This window comes from Frieseomelitta varia, unplaced genomic scaffold (genome assembly GCF_011392965.1).
Source record: "Frieseomelitta varia isolate USP_RPSP 00005682 unplaced genomic scaffold, Fvar_1.2 scaffold_737, whole genome shotgun sequence".
Lineage (NCBI taxonomy): Eukaryota > Metazoa > Arthropoda > Insecta > Hymenoptera > Apidae > Frieseomelitta > Frieseomelitta varia.
The window spans coordinates 142,754-165,712 of NW_025110520.1; the positions used below are offsets into that span (position 1 = coordinate 142,754).

The window sequence follows — 22,959 nt, forward strand, 5'->3', positions numbered from 1 at the left end:
AAAAAAAAAAAAAAAAAGAAAAAGAAAGAATGTCCGTGCAAAAACCAGTTCTCCGTCGGCGATAAAATCCACGGACTCCTTCCCCGCGCAGAAATCGGCAATTAATTACGGAGCTCCGCTTATCGAGGAAGCATTTCAAGACGGGCATTTCTCGATTAAGTCCTCGCCGGTAGATCGTAGCCGATACGAACACCGCCGGTACTTCCTAATTCTCCCCAAGTGTACCTACGGTTCTTTTCCTTCATCGAACTGTGCAACGAACGATACGAACGAAAACGAGTTCTCGAGGAATTAATCTCCAGCGGGCAGGTCGATTAACTCTGCAATTACGCAATCAAAACTGATCGGTACGGATTTCCTTCGGTACAAGTTTACCAACTTTGTGTTTCCCCAAGCGAACAATTCTACTTCGCGTCATTTGCATTTATTTTTACGTAAAGTGTACACATTAGCACGCGTAGATTATCGGGGCCAGAAAATTGCGCATATTACCTGCGTCCAAGTGTATTGTCAAACTGTTGCCAATGTCACTCGTGAATTTAGCCACATGGTTGCGCTCGTACGATCCGCTTATCACCCGCTGTTTTCGGTTTTTGCTTGTTACTTTAAAATATTTCGATTCGCCAGGCAATTACGTGCATCGGAATCGTTTACAAATGAGAAAAGCCACGTTCTCTATTAACGCGTACGTTACGTATATTTGTGAAGGGTAAACCGACCGGGGAAATATTGTTGCTAATTGCATGTCGAAGAGGTATAGTTCAAGGCACGAAAAAGTGTTGTGAGCGAATAGTCGGCACAAATTAAAATATTTAAATTTCGTTCTCTCTCTCTCTCTCTATTCGAAAACCAGTTTCCCTCGGTGGAACAAGATGAAATAAGAGCTCGTTATTCTTAATTACGTTGTGTGATTAATGTCTGCCATAATTAGCCTCGATTGAACTCGATAGAGTCATATGACATTTCCAATTAAACACTCTCCGTGGCCGTAAATTTTTTTGCTGGTTCGTCTTCGTCGAAAATTCGACGTGAATTTAACTCTTAATGGACGTTCAACTAAGATCAGGGATCACGAAAGATATCTCTTTTTTATGCATTTTAATAATTGTTAAAAAATTTTCTATGTCGAAACTATTATTCGCTCTGTGCAATAATGTTTTACCATATATTTTACGTATGTATTTATAAGTTTTTAGTATTTTAATTGTGAAATAAAGGAAAGTATTTTCAGTATCTTGTAACCATTCTATCAGTGTAATTTTTCACAGTTCATGAGGAACCGAAAAGAGAATACAAAAAGTATTTGTTAGTGACTACAAAAAGTATTTGCTCTCGATATTTTTTAGATTTTACATTTTTTTAATATTCAATCTTTATAATTATAATGAAACTATTACTAAACGTACTGAAAGTAATTATGCAACTGAATGATATAATAAACGCTACAATAAATTTAACATATCTATTCTAATATATATTCATATTATACATATTAGAATAGAATGTTAAATTTATTGTAGCGTTTATTATATCATTCAATTGCATAATTACTTTCAGTACGCTTAGTAATAATTCCATTATAATTATAAAGATTGGATATATATATATCTTGATATATGAAAATTAACTGATATACATAAATCCTGGCATGCAAATGCTTTTTGTAATCACTGTATCTTTCTTATGTTCTCCGTTACATTAAAAATCTTGGTATGCATGTTTCACCACTAGCGAACGATCTCGATTTCGATATAGGACGTAACGATCACCGATTCGGTATTGCGATCGATCCTGACGGGCCACGATTATAATCATCGTGCGTACGTGTCGTGCGAACGACCGAAAGCTCGATACCACGGCTCGATTGATCTAAGGAACGTGCGTAGCATTGAGAAGTCAACCTGGCCATGCATCGCCGCTTCAATTTGCGTAATGGCTGCAATCAACAGTCCTTTTTTACTCGACGTTACAATTGATCCAGGGATAGCTAGTTGACACTCAACAACACGCGCAAGACAACGTCCAACGAACATAATAGTGACTCGACTCACACTGTCTCTATTGAGTGCAATTCTATTATCCTTAAATGCATTAGAATAAATACTATAGTTAGTTAGGAAAAACGAGATGGGTTTGAGAGATTGTTAGAAGATTATTCTTCGGACATTTATGGATTATAGGATTATTGATAGAAGTTGTAGTATTTTAGAAGAACTTACGCGTTCAATTTAACGACTAGTAATTCTTATACATTTCAGTGAACTTTGGATGACATTTTTTAAAATATCCATGATCATCCGTGGTTCAATAACGACGATATTTTATCATCACGATATTTAAATTAAATTCTACCATATTCATGTATTCAATTTTTCTTCCTGTTATTTAATTACAGATTGTTATTACGTTCTAGATTCGTATTCGAATTTCATGTCTGATTCAACCAATTTCGATTATCTGCCCAATCGTTATTAACGACTCTTAACAATAACGCCGAATTTTAATCCATTGATCGTTCCCTGGATTTTTTAAATCAATTTACGCAAAATGTGTTCTAACACTTACGAACGAGGACATGGTATGTATGCATTTAATTTTAACAGCGGAGTACTATTTATATCTTTTTTAAAACAAGTTATACTTTATGATGCCTGTAATAGTGTAGATACGTGTAGATACGAACACGTCATTTACTTAGTAGCATGAAGCCATTCAATTTGTCATATTTTTACCTGAAAAAAAATAGAAAATCGTAGGTAACGTTATACAAATAGATTTCTCCTTCGCTAATTCATAGATAAGATGTAAATGGTAATGCGTTCATGCATAAGAAATTTATGTATACGAAATACGCATGTGTATGTGTGAAAATGCATAGAATGAGCCCGGACTTCAACAATAGACAAGAATATGCAAATGCTGATGTAAATATTTTATAAATATTTATCAAAAACGTATAAATATCCAAAGTAATGACATTTCTTTCTTTGCGATGTACATACGACTGAACCAAATTCATTGAAAAGAACAAGTTATATTCCAAAACGTAATGACTGAAACAAGAGCAAATTTCATTTCAATATCATATATTGATTTATAATTGTATAGCTGTCATCTATAGCGTACTCAAAGGATTAATTTATTAATTCCATTTCTCGTTTAAAAATATATATGTACACCTGAATAAAATAGCTTTCTCAGTCTAACTGCATGCAACGCATTCATTGAAGGAACAATATCATAATAGGAAGCAAGGATTTAGGAAGGGAATCGGTGACCGGAATGGCGTGAAATTGCAGCGAGCCAGATCCGCGCCGGAAGTGGATATCTGCGGCGTGGATACACAACGCGCCGCGTACAATTACCTCGTTTTCTACACGTTGCGCGAAGAGAGGAACGATTTCTAAACGGACTGACGCTGCCACGAACCTAGTACTCGCGCTAGCTAGCTAGCTAGCTAGCTAGACCAACCGTACGTACATACATACATATATCTATCTATGCACGCGTGTAAGTACGAAGCAGCACGCTCGGGTATTAAGTAGCGGTATTTACGAAGCCACAATTATCCCCGTTTTCATGCCGACGATCTCTGAAACCAGCGAACGTTCGGACTACGTGGGAACCTCTCTTCCCGAAGCATCGCCTAGTCGTGTCGAGATGTGAACCCGACGGTCTAACGTTCGCTTTTTAGGATACGCTGCCCTTTTAAGATCGTTCGCGTGAAAGCAGCCTCCGCCATCCGACGCGAAAGACCGATAATTAACACTTTGACGATGCCAATCGCGAAACGAAAGCTCAACTGTGATATTGGCTACGAGACACGTGCAAGTGACTCGTGTAATAGCAATATTCAAATTTATTCATTATTCCGTGTATTTACATTGACATCGTTAGATATTCCATTGGCTCGTTTTCTGAAATATTTCAATGAGAGAAATTTCCGAATTTGAAATTAATTGATATTACTTTGCCAAATATATATATTTAAATTTTCTTGTTACGCTACAGAGTGATTCTTAACAATTTTTTTTTTTTTTTTTTGTAATAAAGATATTTTTCTATAATAATGAAAAAAATGGACATGGAGCAATTTAGAACACACACACACACACACACTTGTGGTCCGAATTAGAAAATCAGTTTCTTAGACTGGACCAGTGATTAATTTCTTTGTAACCAGTTTCAGTTTGTATTATTTAGATTTATGTATCAGTTACAATACTGAAATTGTTTTCAAATTTTCTTCTGTTCAAGACTACCAACACGTTCCCGATTTACGAAGGTGTTTCCTTGAAAATTTCAACGTAAGAAACTTTCCCCTGATATTTTTGTTCTAATTTGTTCTAAACTGAGAATTATTCACCTGGACGCGGATCAAAGTGTTAATCGAGTCATCGTTTTCTCTCGAATTAACGGCGAAACGTCGAGGTTACTTTCCGAGAAGCCGAGAACCGAGGAAGTTTGTCAAAAGTATTTGAAAACGGTCCGTGATAGGTCGGCATAATTTCGTGGGATAATTTCGGACGTTGTATGAATTTCGTGGAAGAAAGAAACGGCCAGCGAGCATGAACGGATTGGGGAAAAAACGTCACACGAAAGGATTTAGAACCTCATCCGAGGTTTAATCCGAATACGTTTCAAGGCCCTCGCGATAGATGAACACGCGATCAGGTAGGATTTTTTCAGCCAGAGCGACGAATTTCGTGCTGGCGAATATTTAACGATGCGGGCTAGGCTGGCCTTCTTTCTCCAATTTTTAGAAACCATTTTTGTAGCTTTCAGCAAGCGATTAACAACGTGTTGACTGACGCACGAAATATTTACACGTTTGGCTGGAATATTTAATATTTAGAAAATATTACGTCACGATATATATATATATATAAATTGTGTTACTATCTAGTTATTTTAATCATCCTAAAATATGGCTGGTCACGAATGACTAACGTATTAATAGAGATAGGCAAGAAAATGAAGAGTTCAACTGAATGTCAAATTAAGTAGATAATACTTAGATAGAGCAAGCACAAGCTTTCATATTCTACGCAACACACAGGTTTGTAAATATACGTAAATATTTCGAGATAGCGCACTATTTTTATAACGTTTTCGAATTCTTAAGCTGATCAATGTCTACATAGCTGGCTAATTCATTTCGATCGTTCATCATAATTTCAAAGTATTTAAATAAAGAAATTCTCTTCCGTCTTCCGCAAATACTAAAGAAAGGGAATAAAAAGGAAAAAAAAAAAAAGAAGAAGAAATGGGTAATCACGGAATCACTTGCACCTTACGCAAATAACTCTATCTAGGGACACTTGTTGCCCCTGCTGCTGCGAAACCTCAGGAAACACGCTAATAACTCCCTCCCGTGTTACGAATTTTCTTTTTTTTTTTTTTTCCCCGTCGATCACCGACGATACAAAGTTCGCGGACACGCAATCGACGATCAATTGCCGCTAATAAAGTTAGAAGGTTCGCAAGAGCTCGTAACACAGTGTTTATCAGCACTGTTATCGATGCCGCGAGCTGCCCCCGATACAATCGCTCGTATGCGTATTTGCATCGGGCGGCGATTAAAGAGAGGGCCGCGAACTGGAAAATTGGCGACGTTGTTCTTTTTCTTTACACGCGGTCAACGCTCCTTCCTTACGTTACTCCCTTTCTCTCGCGCTGCTCGTCACCCCACGGGCATCTTGATGTCATTCTACATTGCCGGCGATGCGGCGAGTAATTAAAACGTAGTCAGAGTGCTCTATTCGAGATGCCTCGACCGATGCATCCTGATTAAGCTTTCCCAACTGATGCGCGTACTACGCTCAGCTTGACGCACTATCTCGTTACTACGTCCACCTGGAGCGTAGGAACGAATAATTCTCCTTGCGAGGAAACCTCTTCTCTCGCGTCGATCGAGCGAAACGGATACCTGTTTTCGCTAAGTGATCTTTTCTCGGGAGACGGATAATTGCCGACGTTTTCTTCACGGACGGATCGTCGCGAGCAACTCTGTGGCGCGATCTCGCGCAGTTCGTGTTTCTCTCGAGTCGAGGTTCATTTTGCATTTGTGATAACAACTTTTGAAAAATTCAAAATTGTTTAGAAATTGTTAGTTAAAGATTGTTTCAAAAATTTTAATAATAATCTCGCGATTATTAACTGCACCTGCTGGACAGTTTTATTAGCTTTCTGTGATTTCGATCTGACCATAATTAAATTAACAAAAACATTTCGTTTCGTTCTATCAATTTAGTCATTGGTCAAATTAAGTAGCGTTCCCTTAATTGAAGACATACGCAACTTCGTTCGCATTTTATACTTCGTTTTCATGAATATTTGTTATTATCGTTTATCGTGACTCATTGAGAGATGACTTTCTTTCTGATCTTCGTTTCCCCTTTCCGATTTTATCTGAACATCTCGTCTCTATCTCGCGATTACGCGGAAGACGTTCGAGGCGCTAATCCCTCCCGTTTCCGGAAAGAAGATGTCAGATGTCGGTGGACGATGTGCCACGTCGCCGCTTTGTTCAATAAATTCATTGCGTTAACCGGTTAACTCGGAGCGACAACCTCTGAATTCCAGAAATCCAAAGGCTGGCAGCCCAACGGAGCCCGACTCTTCCCGGAATGCATCTTCGTGAAGAGGCATCAAGCTAATAATAAACGACTGTTTGGCCCCGGCGAAAATAAACCGTAACAAAGTAAAACGTATTGAAACTCCATTTTCCAATGAAAGCACTGTCCTGAACATTCGAATTTTCTAATTATCCAACGTTGTCGGAAACGACACGCTGGAAACGTATCTACATAATTAATCGAGGAACGAAGTATCTATATATATTGCTCTCTACCTCTATTAAAACTCTCACTTTGAAAAACTGTTTCGTCGCTTTTAAAAATCTTTTGCAATCGAGTTAATCAATAGGTACGTAGATTCTATAAACTTGCACTTATAAGCGAGATCTCGTTTGAAAATGCAAGGAACCATGTGTAATTACCAAATGAGTTTGAAATTATCGAAATCCAGATTTCGAAGTGGACGGAGCAAAATTTTCTGCATTTTAACCAATTAAATAATTGAAACTCCAAATGATCCCCGATCACGTCGTTAGTATTCTACAGAAAAATTAATAACTTCAGCTGCAAACATTTGCGACGAACTCCTCGCGAAGATACCTCGAATGAAGAAATTTATCGCGTGATGTAGACGATTTCGTTTGAAATCGTTCAAACGTCGTCGGTGAAAGAAAACGCGCGAGTATTTCGAAAAGTAGCGCACGCTGCTGGTACATATTTTTAAAGGAGGCACGGAGGTTTCGACAGACCCGAACGATTCGATATTCGGGCAACGTATTTAGAAAATGGCGGATAGCGTGCCTTGGGCCTGACGATTACTCAGGAATGAAGGGATACCGGTATCGCCACGCCAGAAACACGATCCAGCTGTAGCGAGAGAGCTGCTGGCGCCTTCCACACCCACGTTTTACGCGTGCACGGTCGTTCTCCAAAACGATTACGGAAGTCGTATCACCGCCATTTGTACCGACAAATTGGATCGGCTAGAAAGCCGGCAAATTACCGTCGGCACGCTCAGCCGCAATTTCGAATTTTCAGCCGTTCTTTCTTAATCTTATCGCGGGCAACGAAGAAAGAAAGAACGAAAAGAACCGCGCGCGAATCAGTGCCGGATCGAACGCAGCGGCGGGACGCTGCGTTTCCGCCGCAAGTTTCACCCGAAATAAATTCTACCTCTCGGTGTAATTTCATTGCGCTTGCTTACCAGCGCTTCGGTGTAAACGCTATATTTAGCTGAAGAAAATGAGACAGGTTTGAGAGATTGTTGGAAGATCAATCAAACGTTTTGAGGCTTCTAAAATTACAGACGAGGTGGAATTATAGATGGAAGTCAAAGAACATGAATAAAGAATTTATGTATAGAGCTGTCGGTGATTGTAAAACTGGAATTATAAGTGGAGATCAAAGAGGATGAGTGAAAATTTTATGTATTTATGTATTCAATGATGGAATTGCGATCATAAAAGTATGGTAACTGAAGAGAATGAATAAAAAATTTATGTATTCACTGCAACGGAATAGAATTACTTACGATTGTGAAAGTGGAATTATAAATGGAAATTCAAGAGGATGGATAAAGGATTCATCGCAATTTGTATTATAATACTCAATTGTAAAAGTAGAGATATAACTGTAGAAAATGAATGAAGGATGTATGTATTAATATAGTCAATGTAATATTAAATTGCCTATTTATACGCAATTTTCCTAATTAAAAGAATGAAGCCTAAGCAGGAATTTATTCCTTCTGCCAAATATTTTCCAATGTTTTATATATTTTTGCATATTAAGTTAATCCACATCCATTTTAATTACCTTCACGAAAATACGAATGGAGAAAAAGCTACAGTTTTTTTTTTTCATCTTTCATCACGCACTATGATTTTCGTTAATTCATCTATCGTTACTTTCGTTATCCAGCCCCAGATCTCCGATCTTCCAATTCATCCAAAGTCTCTCCAATTTCAAAATTTCGAGCTTCGAGAGCTTTACCGGAGCGAAAGCAACGCGAGATAACGATCGAACGGGGACGCGGCCGCGCGGTTTTCTCCGAAATAAATCTATTACGTCCGTGCCGGGAACGAGGCTGCCCCGGAGAACGCCAACAACTCGGAGCATTTTATGCGGGTTACTGCACACGCGAATACTTTATGCACGTATTACGCGCGGCGTAATGCGAATTTCATTGCGGTTATGCGTAATGCCGCCACTTTTCTTACGACGTTCCGGGCGTGCCGCGAGCGTTAAGTCCAAGCGCCCAGGCAGAATTCGCGCTTGGAACAAAACCGATGATATACTGTGCCGAACGATGTTAAAAACGACTGACGGATGTTGATGTACCGCGCGAAAATTACTGACTGTCGTTGTTCGTGATAGTCGCGAAACGCAACCATCGATAGATGGTTAATTGAATCGTACGCGATCACGTCGAATTGTTGCACGATCCTTATTCCTTGTGTCAGATTCACGCGAAGATTATTAATAAATGAATTTTATTTAACGGTTGGATCAGTGTTGGAGAAAATCAAAGACATTTTATTCGTTACGTCTATTAATATACTGGTAGAACGTGTTTTCTACACGGAAACATTTACGAGCATCTTACTCTGATTTGTACAAGGTTTTAATTATATATACCGTGTAGCTGTGTGGATAAAACGTGTGTCTGGAACTAATTGATTTAATTACTTCTTTTCTACTTGCTAGGTAACAACTGCAAAGATACAATAAACGAAATTCATAAAAGAGGGAAGTCGTATTTGAAAATCCGTGCTAAAGATTGTAATAATTTATAAAACACTTTGACAACGGACGAAAATTCAGCTTTCGAGAAACCCAGTCATCTTCAACAACCTAATACGAGAATTGTTCAATCGTCGATGGAAGATCACATCGAAAGTAATTCCATTGAACAAATTAACGATCGATCGAATCGATTCCAATCGTGAGTCGTGAATGGAGAAACGAAGCCACGAGCGATCGTACGAGAAGAGGAAGCTGGCTCCTCGATAAAGAGGGAAACGACGCGGTAACGAACGGCTGGAAGAAGCTCTCGTGTAGCTTGCGTACGTGATTTCCGAGAAACCAGCCGGAAATGACAATAAAAATAATCACTTCACAAAACTCTCTGAATCCAGACCAGCATGTACCCCGTTACCGGGATGCAGTAATGACGCCTAATTACTTTCCACCGCACTGCACAGAAACGCCGCCCGATTTCGAACCCGATGCCGGTCGGCTAATTTCAACCGTGGCGCGTTGCGTTAATTAATTCGTGCAGACGAAACCGAGCCAAATTGTCGCCCGATGCGAGTAGCGCCACACCGGACTTACCTATGCTCGTAAAAAAAAAAAAAAAGGATGGATGTCACTCGTAAAATTGCGTAACGTCGTTCGCCGAGAACAAAACCACTCGTCGAATCGTATTTCTTCGACCGAGTAACTTTCAACTTCTTTCTTATTCTTTTTCCATTTACGCGCACGCTGGCATCGGGCAGATTTGAACCGTAAAACCGCGCTAACGACGGGAAGAGGATAATCTTTCGACCGATGGGATTTGTTGTTGGAAAATCATCGACACAATTTTGAACCTCGTCGAGTCAACGTTGAGTTACGTGATTGGCGAAGGAAGTGCGCCATCGATAATTCGAAGAACATTATTACAGAGTCTGATATGGTAGATCTCATTGCACCCGGTTGAATATCGTGATTACGATAATGTAATTACATCGTTCGTTGAAAAATGAGAATTCAATTTGTGATATGTGTGGAGATTTAAGGAAACTCCTCGAATTTAATAATTGCGAAAGTACGAAGAATACTTTTTTGAAACGTTCGCACGTGAGCGAGTACTCACTTTCGTTGTACTCAAGGAAATCGACTCCACTATTGACACCGCCATCTGCAAAATTGCCTTTTGTCGTGGCCTGTTCTCTTCGTTAAGGTCGCGGTCTCACGAGATGCACTTAACGCTTTTCCACGAACTCGACTGGCCATATACGCGAACTCGACCAATTTTCGTTCGCTGACTCGTTCGCAAATGTTCGTCTTTCAAGGAAATTCCATAAAAGAAATGCCCTTACGTCACTCGACTTGTCCACTTGTCACGTCAGCCAATGCAAACGAAAAAAAGAAGACAAGAAATCGACGTGCACTGCCGCTCGAAAATATGTGGACACTTTCATTCTCGTGTTTATTTGAAGGGAAAATATGTATAATATATCTAATTTTTTCTGTTATATTAGACAGTACATTTTACCAATAATTCATTAAATATTTAATTTACCAATAACAATTTTGTATCTGCATATTACAAGTTGAGGGTATACTTCTTTTTTTTCTTTAAATACTATTCTATAAATTTAACTAAAATATCCACACGTCATGATAAAATCACCTCCACATTTAACATCATTCCAAAATTGTCATTTACTTACGCATCGAATAAACATTCATTTATCTAAGAGATAAATCAATTTTTATTACTAGAATGTGTTCTTAAATATATATACAATAAATATACAGTAGATTTCACAGAATTAAGTTAAATGCCCACATACTTTTATCGACACAGAGTACACGTGAATCGTAATTTTTATCAAATCCAGTAAGGGGCTATAATCAGAATCTCGCGTTTTACGATCCTGATTTTCCTGTTCTCACCGCGGACCCGATTGTGATACGTGCGTCAATAATTATCTGCCGATTATATTTTGTGTCCAACTGTTTTTCCTATCGTCTGTCGGCAATTTCCTTTTCTGCTGCCAGTCGTGGGAACACGATGAAGCGAATCAACAGACGCGAACAGGTTTCGCTGTACTTTGAAAAAAATTCGTTGACCGATGTTACATCGAATTCCGATTGCACACAACCGTGCGAGAGGCAAGAAACTACGAGATGTTGTACGTGATAAAAGAAAAAAAACTGCTCTCGCAACTACCGACACTCTCTCTCTCTCTGTCTCTGTCTCTGTCTCTGTCTCTGTCTCTGTCTGAATAGTTGGCACGAACGACAGAGAAAAAGAAAATTGACAAACAGATGAAGTAGGTACTTCCATTTTTTTCTTCGTTTCTTGCCGTCACGGTGAAATCGTTAAAATTAGGTCTTCCCGTAATTACCATGACTATCGTTACCTGCCTGCGATATATTCACGTATACGTGCTGCTCTGTTGAACCAGATAGTCAACTAGTTAGACAAGACGCGACTAATAGAAACAGACTCGTTTCTTGCGATAATACAGGCTTCATATTACAGTTGTATTCATTAATGCAGGAAGTTGCAGTTCGGAGGTAGGCTGGTGGTCGACATTACTATCGTTCCAACTGTGGGGCAATCTTTTCTTTTCTTTTTTTGTGACAATGAAGAATTCGAAGGAGACGATGCAAGGAAATTCTTCGGTATTTCTGAAGATAGCAACAAACATTATTCTAACTTCGACGGCGAGAGAGTTCTCTTTTCTAGCGACAAATGTAATTCGAAGACGAATCGCTGCGAGAGAAAAAAAAATCTCTCCATCTGTATTCTATGAACGCGTCCTTCTGTGGAAATTTTCCACGAAAAGCTCAAAGAGTCGCTGTGAAAAGAGAGTGAGTGAGAAATTGTCTGGCCTATAGAGAATAACAGAAAATTCAAACAAATCTCGTCGAATCTTCGTGAAAAGAATTTCCTAGTCTGCGCGAAGAAATGAATGATCATCTCCCTTATGTGACAAGGAAAAATTCGTTACGAAATCTAAATTCCCAAGTTCCCTCGACTCGAATTCCTCCTCTGGTAACTGGTGCGAACTTCGCAACCTTGGCAATTATCGCACACTACTGGCACGTCCAGTAATTATCATCGGTTGTTCAAGATTATCGTGTTGTTGCTCGAAGTAAGAGCGCGCAACAACAGCAGCAGCAACGAACGCAGACTGCCGTTTCTCTGGATATTCCGTGCTTTCCCTTCTCTCTCTTTCTCGTCTCTTTTCTCTGTTCCACGCTGGAAAGATCCTCGAAGGATCTCGGAAGGCCTCGTGGAGAGTCGGAAACTGTGCTGGCTGGCACACACGAAGTCGAAAGAGGCTTCGCAGGTAATTGCTAGGCCGACGGGTCGATAATGAGCCCTGGCTTCGGGGAACCGATTACACCCGGCCCAAGCCAAAAGCAAAGTCAGAAAGAGCCGAAGAGAACGAAGCGACGAAGAGGAGGACGAGGACGAGGACGATCCAACGGGAGGGAGAAAGTTTGAGAAGAGGGCAAGTTCCCTACGCTTGAGACGTTACGTTAAATCCTCTCTATAGCACACGCTCGTGAATAATCCTCTTCCCCTTATTGTTTTGCGTAATCGGTAATTGGACGAATAATTACGTAATATTTATGCTTCATCCGCGCTCGTCGGATTGTTTGGAAAAATTTCGTAGCGCTCTTATTAAGAATTTCGATCGAGGAAATTGAAATTGAATGCTAAGACGATGTTATTATAATATGAACATTAAGACAATTGAATATGTGTTCATCCGATAAAACCAAAGGGATCTTTCGTTGCTAAATATCATTTATATCTTTTTGATTGTTTCACTCCGTTTACACGGAAGTAAATTTATAACAATTCTTCTTCGTTCGTCGCTGTTGCTAGACGATCCGATTAATTACTCGGCATTATTTGAGTACAATACTTGCAGGAAAGTCGAACGAACCTATTGCACAATCCAATACACTTTCTACATAAACGCCCAACTCATCGGCCAGGAATTACCTGCAATTATCCTACGCTCGTCTCCTGTCTATAACCTTAACAGACGGCCCGTTATCTGTATCCTCGTTTTGCATTATTGTTGAGAAACAGTTAAACGCCACGATGGTCAAACCGCGGAATCAACGAGGAGCAACAAGCTGCCTGATAAATGTCGATAACGGAACAAGTATACCGAAGTATAACGGTCGAGGAACATGCGTAGAGGATAAAGGAGTTCCACCTGGCAAAGACCAGTAAGAAATTAATCGGCGTGTAATACAAAAACGTATTTCAGCACGAAGTAGATTTTATCTTCGATAAAGGAGAGAGAGGAGGAGAGGGGCGCGAGAGAGTTGATCGTGACTAATAGCTAAATTATCAGCGACAAGCTGTCGATGAGAGGCGAAAGACGAAGGATAAAAGAGGGAGGACAAAGAAGAAGAGAAGGAGGCTCTTCCTGTATCGTGCGATGAAACCTGCCTAGATCTCTCGCTACCGGGATGAGAGGTAGGTGATCTAATTTCCCGCGCAGTCGTGCAGAAAATGAGCCAGGCCGCGATTACGAAACGGCTTCCAGTCTTCGCCGGGGGCAACGAAGGCGCCGGTTTTTACCGCTCTCTTTTCGTTTCCATGCGCCGCGCGTGGAAATAATCGCGGCGCGTAGCGCTATCCGCTTCCCGTGCGGAGCACAAGTCGCGGCCGTTACAAATACGCGGAAAATTATTTTGTCGAACCCGCGTGGCACGAAACGCTTCCATCTTTCACCGCGAGAAGCGCCACTAGAACGACGGAAAAGACAATCCTCGTTCGTATAATTGCGAACTCTATTTGTCGGCATATTCATCAACGTGTCACTGATTTGCATACGATCTACAGCTCACGAACGTATATTTTTATGTACCTGTATACTACTACGATTGTGCTAGTCAAATTTGAAGACGAAAATGTAACATGGATGTCACAAGATATGACAAAGAATAGATACAGCGTGAATAGCTATTTGAGACATGTATGAAGTATCGAAGATAGTTCTACTGAATATCGAAGTTGATTGATGTGAATAAACGTCTTGTAATTTTTAGACTCGTAATTTTCAAACTCAAACTAACATAACCATGATTGTCGAATCTCATTACGGTATCGACAAAGCGTCAAAATGTTTTAGAATAATATAGACACAATATAGAGTCGAACACTTTCGCAAGTAATTCTACTTGTCCCATAAATATCTCGTAATCTTTACATCCAAGGTTCAAGATTGATTTTAAACTTCGCTATTAGCCACGTATTAAGAATATAGAAACTACCACTTTCTATAATAAAATTCAAGAATATGTTCTCATTGCGAGTGTCCAAATGTCTGATTGATAAATTACAGAATTTCTTGGACAAATTGTGAGCGGGGGGAACATGTTGCTCACGACAGTTAAGAAATTAACGACACGAAGGGAAAGCACGAATCAAAGGCAATCGCCCGACTGTTTTCCATTTATCGTGCCGCGGTAGTAATCGAGTCGGTTCGATTAATCCAATCTTCGATCCTGTCGCTGTTGCCCGATTTCACAGAAAGACGCCGATAAATAATAAATTTATTTACCCGCTGAACATTCGAAACCGATATATATTACGCGGATACACGAAAGCAATTGCTACGGGAATGTTTTAAGAAACGAGCATCCTCGCACAGTGGCGATGTAATCAAAGGGAAGACGAATTAAATCGGCGCTTGGTCCCCTAATTCCATATTTTTCAACGCAGCATATCGTCTCCGCTTAAACGTCAGTTCGCATCGTGACTTACATTTTCAAAAAGTGGAATTAATCCAACTAGTTGTTTTATTTTATTTCATTCAATTTCAATGAAGAGAGAACTACATCCTAATGCACGAATGTGAATGAAAATTTTCTATCTAGTCGTCACGGCGTTGATGAAACTTCAATTGTACAAACATGATTGTACATTCGCAAAAAGTTTCTGCAAACGTTTGGAACAGTTTCGTGAGCAACAGTAGATGATACGTAACGAAAAGAACGAAGTGTACGAGTTTCAATGCAAGCGGCAAGCTGGAAGACCGCGATGATGCCTTTTCGTGGCCTCGAGGGCCGCTGGTTCCACAATTATCTTAATGATAGGCGTAGATATTAGCACGAGGTTAGTTAATAGTGCACTTATCTGAAGAACGTAAATAGTTGGAAGGTATTCGCGTACGAGACACACAAGAGGGAAATTCCACTTCGTTTCCTCTCGATATCTCTCTATCTGTGTTCCTTCACTCCTGTTGCTTCTGCCTCTTGAAAGGCAGGCGACCGTAAATCAAAAGTGACGGAATCGAATTCTCATCTGCATAATTCGCTTATTTTATTCCGTGCACGTGCTCTCGCCGAGCCGTAAATGTTTGAAGCCTCATCTCCGCCTTCCAAATTATTAATCTCGTCCGTGCCATTATCACGGGTGGAGGGGGTAATTAATTTTTCGCCATTTCCCTTCGTTTCTTATCGATCAAGCTTGACGTCTCAATGAAATTTATGCTTCTATGTTTTCTATGTAAGCAGAAACTGTTTGTATGTCGAGATTTTCGATATTCTTTGCAACCCCGTTAATTATGCAATGTAAACAGATTAACAAGACCCTAATTCAACGTTATGGTGTCATCGTGTCGGATCGTTCGTTGCAAACCCGTGTTTTCTTCTTTTTTTCAATAACGAGCGCCCGAAACCACCCGTCAAGAACAGGACTCGATGTCTTTATTCCCTTGTTGCATAATGCTGCAACAGCTGCATCGATTCGCTCGATAACTGTCCCACCCTGTGGTAGATCAACTCGATGATTAGTGATAGATTCGCTCGAATCTCAGTTTCATAGTATGCGAAATTTCTCCCAAAAAAATCATTATTGATCAATTCTATATGAATATCATGATTTATTTAACGAATGTTATATTATTAATTTATATATTATTAAAAGTTTGCGAATTTTTGTGCAAATTTATATTTTCGAAGATAAGAGAACCTCGATCAAATAATCGTTCTACTGAAAAATCGTTCTATTTCGAACTTTGGATATTTCAGGGCTCTGGATAAATTTAGGACTCTAAATTTTCCCTGCGAAGGCATAAAAATTTGTGATCTAATTATTAAACTTCCAACTACTCTGTCGAGGATATTTCAATCTAGCTATTTAAATATGATTCCTTACTTAGCTCTGAAGATATTTAAACATAACTTCCAAGCACTTTGAAGACCCTGAAGAGTTCCCGAATCTTTCGCTGAAACGATTTCAAAATGCTCGATAGTTCGTCACTATCGATGGTACAGTCGGATTTTTCAGCCGAAGAAAGGGTGAGACCATCCAAATAGAGTCGGTGGCGTTTCGCAAGCGGTTAAATAGAGAGGTGGCAATTTGCAGGTGCAAAGTTCACGCGACGCTCAGGGTAAACCGCTAATGAGGGTTCGAGTGGTACGTGCGCGCGACCTGTAGATTTTCTGGAGGGGGGGGGGGGGGGAGACAGGTTAATTAGCCCATTCACCTGTATTACAGCGTGTGTTTTTCGCGCGTATGTTTCATTCTGTTATTTCCGTTCTATCCTGATCATATAACCGACAGTTATTTGAGAGCTTTAGTTGTTGTCAAAATCCTTCCTTTCATTCATTCATATCTTCGTACAATTTTCAAATGTTTTTTTTTTTCTTTTTTCAAATGATATTAACCCTACATTATGCCTCTTTCAGTACCTGTTAATTAGTCTTAACGTTTCGAAAATATTAATAATCACAATTTTATATTTTATCTAACGCTTCGCGATCCTATGTAAATATGTTGAAGTATCTCTCCCAACGACCAAGCGTAGCATAAAAATAATCTTCGATTATAGAAACATGACACGTGTGTTTCTCTCGTTCAAAAGAAAAAAAAAAAAAAAAAAAAAAAAAAAAAAAATTGAAAAGAAAAACGAGAAAAATTTATAACAGTAAAAAACGTCACATTACCGGTTTATTTTATATTAATTACAATATTATGTTGCATAAAGTAATTACCAATGCGTGACAGCAATGATGAATGCATATCAGTTACGAAAGAGGCTATGCAACGATTGGAACTAACAATGAAAGCGATTAAATTGATAACAATTGGAAACAAATGATGGAAATTTTCACGCGTGTATTTGGATTTACGTTCTTGAGACCATTTTGAAAGAAGGGTTCCCTCTAGAGCCGTAAGGAACGATCTTCTTTGATCGTTGTGAGATTCGTAAGGGAGAGCCGATACACCACTACCGCTACCTTTCCTCTCGTCTCTCGTTTCTTTTTTCCCTGTCGGGTTTAGCATCCCTAGTGGCGCCTCTCTCAGGATATAAATTAATTAGATTTGTGTGGAGGTGTGTCAGCAAAGTGCCGGCACTGTGTTTCTTTCTCTTACGACTGTCTGCTCTCCGCCGCGTTTCAACTCGACCGAATGGCCTACTCTCCGCTATATCTACAGATGGTTTCATAACTTCTCCGATATATGTATATACACTTATTCCGCCGTATATATAAAATTCTAGCCGGTTTTCTTTAAATTAGTCACGCCGTTCCGACCGAATCCATTCCGAACATTTGAATTTCGTTTAGGTACGCGCGGTGAAAAGGGACGACTCCAGATGAAAAAAATAAGTCGAAGGGAAAGGATAAAATTTTGTCCGTTGAAAACGGATGGAAACCGCAGTTCCCGTGTTTGAAAATGTAGCAAACGTATCTTCTTCTATTGTTAATCTTCCATTAAACTTGCAACGATGTGTTCCGGATACATCGATGCCAAAGAGAGAAAAATTTGTGAAGCCTTGGAAACTTGTTAAATATCCTTGAATTTAAATAACTGTGGTCAGAAGTAAGTCAAAAGTGTAGAATAGAATTTTTCCATTTGGAGACTCGTTTTCAAGTGTAAATAGAGTTTGAACTTTGTTTAGTTAAAAATTAGCTTATCGTCTATTAATAGACGTGACATACTTGAAAGCAAATTTTGAAATATCCTCGAAAACGAAGCCTCGAATCTTCCTTCTCGAAGAATAAAACTTTTTCACATAAAATCGTCTCCTCTCGCGATCGCACCGTATCTTTCATATCGAGCTACAAATTATTAAAACGTAGAAAAAATGACAGTAGATTTACGTTCGCAAAACGTTCGCAGACACTGCAAGCACACACGATGATAACACTTGCAAATAACTTATATTTTACGACAGCACGTCGGAAGGCGAGTAGCCTTGCGCCATGTTTTTACGATGGGAATTTATTAAGAGCACGTGTAACACCTTTGAAGCGACATGTACGTCGACAGGTAGGTTCGAGCAGGACGCGTGATGTATGGTGGGCGTGAAACGGGTATAGCAACATAGTAACGTTTGCCATATCAGCGAACGGCTGACTAGCGGTTATCTAGACGAATTCGCACAATCGAATCACGACTCTAGAATTAACTTTGCCGATCCCACCAATATCGATTCTTCCCTCTGAAACCGTTAAATTTTGAGAGTTTTTGGTGGTTGAACGAGTGTTCAACGTTTTAACCCTCTGTGAGCGGAATTTCGTTCACTTTTGCAAGAGAAGAAAGATTAAACGTTACACTGTTGTACATGCTTGTCGTGTGTGAAATTTACGCTTTTTGCTTTTGGAACGGAATCTTTAATTTTTATAATCTTTGTAACATTTTTTTTTTATGACGAAAGTGCAATGAAATAATGTGCTTGCTCTCGAGCGCAAAATTCAGAAGCTATTAACGAATCATTTGGGTGCTTTTGTAATGTCGAAATGTAGTAAAATACAATAAACAATAAACGAATGAATTTCAAATGAATCTTCGCAATCCCCGTTTCATTCTTATATTGTCTATTGCTATCGTTATGTTCTACTGTTTTGGTGTCTACTGCCAGAGCGCGTTTTCATCGAGCTTGCCAATGAAATTTATCATTCGGTAACGCGAATTCTATTATTTTTTATTTTTCAAATAAATAAATTTCAATTGACATGTCGACTGCCACGCGAAAATTACACGTTCCGCCCAGAACGGGGCAGAGAATATTTAATTATCGTAAATTATTACGTTACGATAAAAACGCAATAAAAGCGTGTTTATGCGGTTTAAAATTGTTTTGTCAACAATACTCATCTTGCATCAGTCATTCTGAAATATTCATAGGAATATTATATCCCGGTAACCACGGTTGTTAATCGAAGGTAAAGAATGGAAGAAAATGCTAATGCAATCCGTTTGCACGGTATTGTCGTCGTTTGCATGTGTGCGTTTCCCTCTCGATAATTACCTATCATCAAGTGATTGAATAAACCCTTTACGCTGAACTTTAAATCGTCGCGACATTGTCTTTTCTTATTCGATTCCACACAGTCGACACGTGCACACGTGCAGGACGAATTACAATAAAACGAAGCGTGGATAAAAAAATTTCACTTGTTACGCATCGTTTGAACTAACGAGCGTGATTAAAATAGAAATAAGGAGAACACCGAAAAAAAAAGGGATGATCGATGTATTTTTTTCTCAAATAGATCTGCTTTGCAAAATACTTGTCGTACAATTATAAACGTGTTTTAACAATATTGCTACTGTGCACATAACTAAGACTAAAAATAGTATTGATAATAAGTTGCAATAATTCTTCAAGTACATCTCGCGTCTTATCAATCGTCAAAGTGAAAAGCCGTATTTGGCTACGATGTAGGTTTGTTAATAAACTCGTTCAAGTTACAAATTTAAACTCGTTTCAATGTATGGAAGAAATATGAGCTGTTAAATTATATATCACAGATGTTATTCGTAACAAATTCAATAAAATTGTAGAGATACTGTCGAGTAACAACTCGTTTATGATTTATCGTCATAAAGTGAACCGTTTGTAACAATTATTTAGCGCAGTGTATATTAATAAACTGCAGGTTTCAACTTATTCCAATTTATGCAAAAAGCGTTTGAATGTCGTGTCATAAATTTGATTTGAAAATTGACATCAAATATTGAGAAATGCCTAACAAATTGTGCTATATCTTGCGTTAGAATATGCGTTAAAATGAAAATAATAATAATTTGTAATTATAATAACTCACATATATTAATAATTTACAATTTATTCCAATTTATGCTGGAAATACCAACTTGAAGAGATCAATTATGTACGTATGTACATTCCCGTTCGTAAGCGTTAGGTTGTATAGATAATTGATCCAGATTAGATTTTTTACATCTACGCGAGTATATAAAAACGATCTAGAGACATAATAATAATATTTGCAGAAATTAACTTGCAATCTTTATGAGTGTTGAATAAACAATTATCTGTCACCTCTCGCAGTCTCCTAATCTACATCTCGTTGATAAAACAGAAATTGCGTTCGATAGAAAATTCTTAGAGCGTTTAAAATAGCTAAGCTCGATGAAATTTTGTGGAATCTAGTATAATAAATATATCACGGATTTTTGCATAGCATGCAATGTACTATATAATACGTAAAAATTCATAAAATATTCAAAGCGCAGTAGTAATTGAAATGCGAGTGTCTACAATGCAGTCTTGTATTTTAATGAATGCAATTAAAGAAATGAATTTCAAGTAAAAATTTGCGCTCCACTTTAAGCGATATGATTTTCATGTTTTTATCAATCACACGTCGTCAGTATATCGCGTATATTATTTCTTCTCTAACTAACTGATTTTGAATCTTTACATTCGAGCATTTTAACAGAAAAAAAAGTTTAACGTGAGTCTCGAGCTAGATGTTACCTGTTCCATTGTTTCTACAAAGTAAAAAAATTCCCTAACGGTATAAAAATACCTCTGGATCGAATGACTTAAATGCAAACATATTGTTCAACGATTTCGAATAACGAATAGGATCTTTAAATTCGTTTCATTCTTCCAATACTTATGAACGGGGTTGTACGTGAATGTCGAAGGAAAAACTCACGTTTATGTTGCCGAGGTGTGTCGGAGGGCTGATACCCCTGCGGCTTCCGCCGCCTCCGACCTCCGCGTCCAGCTTGCCGGCTCGGTCGGCCTCGTGGATCCAAAAAAACGACGACACGGCGACGATGCACAGTTTCCGGTGATCCTCGAACTACGTTTGCACCTCAGAGCGATGTGTTCATGCCGAGCCACTGTCCACACTGACCGATAAAAAGCACTGTGTCACAGACTCGATTCACTGGCCGATTAACGAGATACGGGAACATTCTTTTCACGCCACGCCACTAGTGTATCGCGCGGCTGCTTCAGTTCGACTGAGTGAGAAATTTTCCACGCGTTTGCCCTTCGCAACGACGACAAAGACGGCCGGCGATATCGAGCCGGACGAAGATTAACTGCGTGACTTCTGTTTCGGAGCGCGTTAATTCCGAAGGTCGTGTCGCGCTTTTCGCCGATCCGGTAAACACAACGAGCCACCGGCACGTATCTCTTTTCTTAGAATTCGCGCATCGATCGATCACAACACCGCGAATTGTTGTTCACAGAATTAGAGGAATGTGTAAGGTACAGTTCTGTAAGGTATTAAACGTAAGGTCACGTCGAGTCACTGCTCGTTCCACACGTACCAACATGATTCGAAATATCGACGATCGCTGTTTAGACAGCGTCGCGTAGGCGGTTCGAAGAGAGCGAGGGGTGAAATTGATTTCGTGGCGCGTGAATCGCGAGCGGATCGCGTTGAGCAACGGATCTCGTTTCGATCGGTGACATGCGCGCGGCTACGAACCTGTTCGTCCCTTCCTCGCCCTCTCGGCGGCAGGTATCAGCGCGTGCATACGTCCGGTAGCAATGGTGAGAAGCAAGCATTCACGGATATGATGAACAGTGACAACGATGACAACGATGACGATGACAACGACAACGACAACGACGACGACCACGACGACGACGACGACGACGACGAGTCGGCGTGGTGCGTGTCCGCCTTAAGGGCTGTCCGTCGCAGACGCATGCTCGCGGCACGTCGCAGCCTCTCGCACTGACCGCGCGTAACACGTAAGAGAGAGCTGCGTATTATGTACTTGTCTTTCTCTCTCTCTCTCTCTCTCTCTCTTTCTCTCCCTCTCCTCTTTAGACGATGCTGTGCGAACTTTGTCGGGCTCACAACTCCTTCCGATTCACGGTACACGGTCTCTTTCCTTCTCCACGTTGCTCGCTACGGTGGTTGCCGGTATTCTCGAAGGCGGCAAACAAACAGGAGAGACGACACCACCCGGTTCCTCGTCACACTCCCGACTCTGTTTGAATCTCTTGCGTACTAACTTCGCGGCTATCCGCGGTACTCCAACGGCGAACGTTGAACGCGAGCCTGGAATTGCCGTGGCGCCACCCCTCCCTCCCCTCCCCCACCCCACCCTCCTTATCCTTCTTCCAAGCCAGTCCACCTGATCGTCTTCGTTCGTGAATGCCACACCACACAGGGCTTCGCGTTGTGCCTCCTCTCTGCCTCGTCCCTCCCCTATTTTTCCCTATAATTTGCTCCGCGGCTGCCTCTTTTTGTTTCATTCCGTATTTCGTAACCCCCTTCGCCCTTCACTGGCCTTCGCGCGCCCTTCTTCGGCCACTGTCTCGCTTTTCTACCTTGTGAACGGGCTGTGTCCGTCCATCTCTCTGTCTCTCTCTCTCTCTCTCTCTCTCTCTCTCTCTCTCTCTCT

General features: G+C 39.9%; 1 protein-coding gene across 1 annotated transcript in view; it reads right to left on the reverse strand.

Moving 5' to 3' along the window:
- LOC122535563 (transcription factor Sp9-like) overlaps nucleotides 1-22,140 on the reverse strand; it is a 124,734-nt gene extending 102,594 nt beyond the window's left edge. The window contains exon 1 of the mRNA XM_043667221.1: nucleotides 21,246-22,140. The gene's annotated coding sequence lies outside the window, so the exon portion shown is untranslated. The remainder of the gene's footprint in view (nucleotides 1-21,245) is intronic.
- Nucleotides 22,141-22,959: the final 819 nt, after the last annotated feature.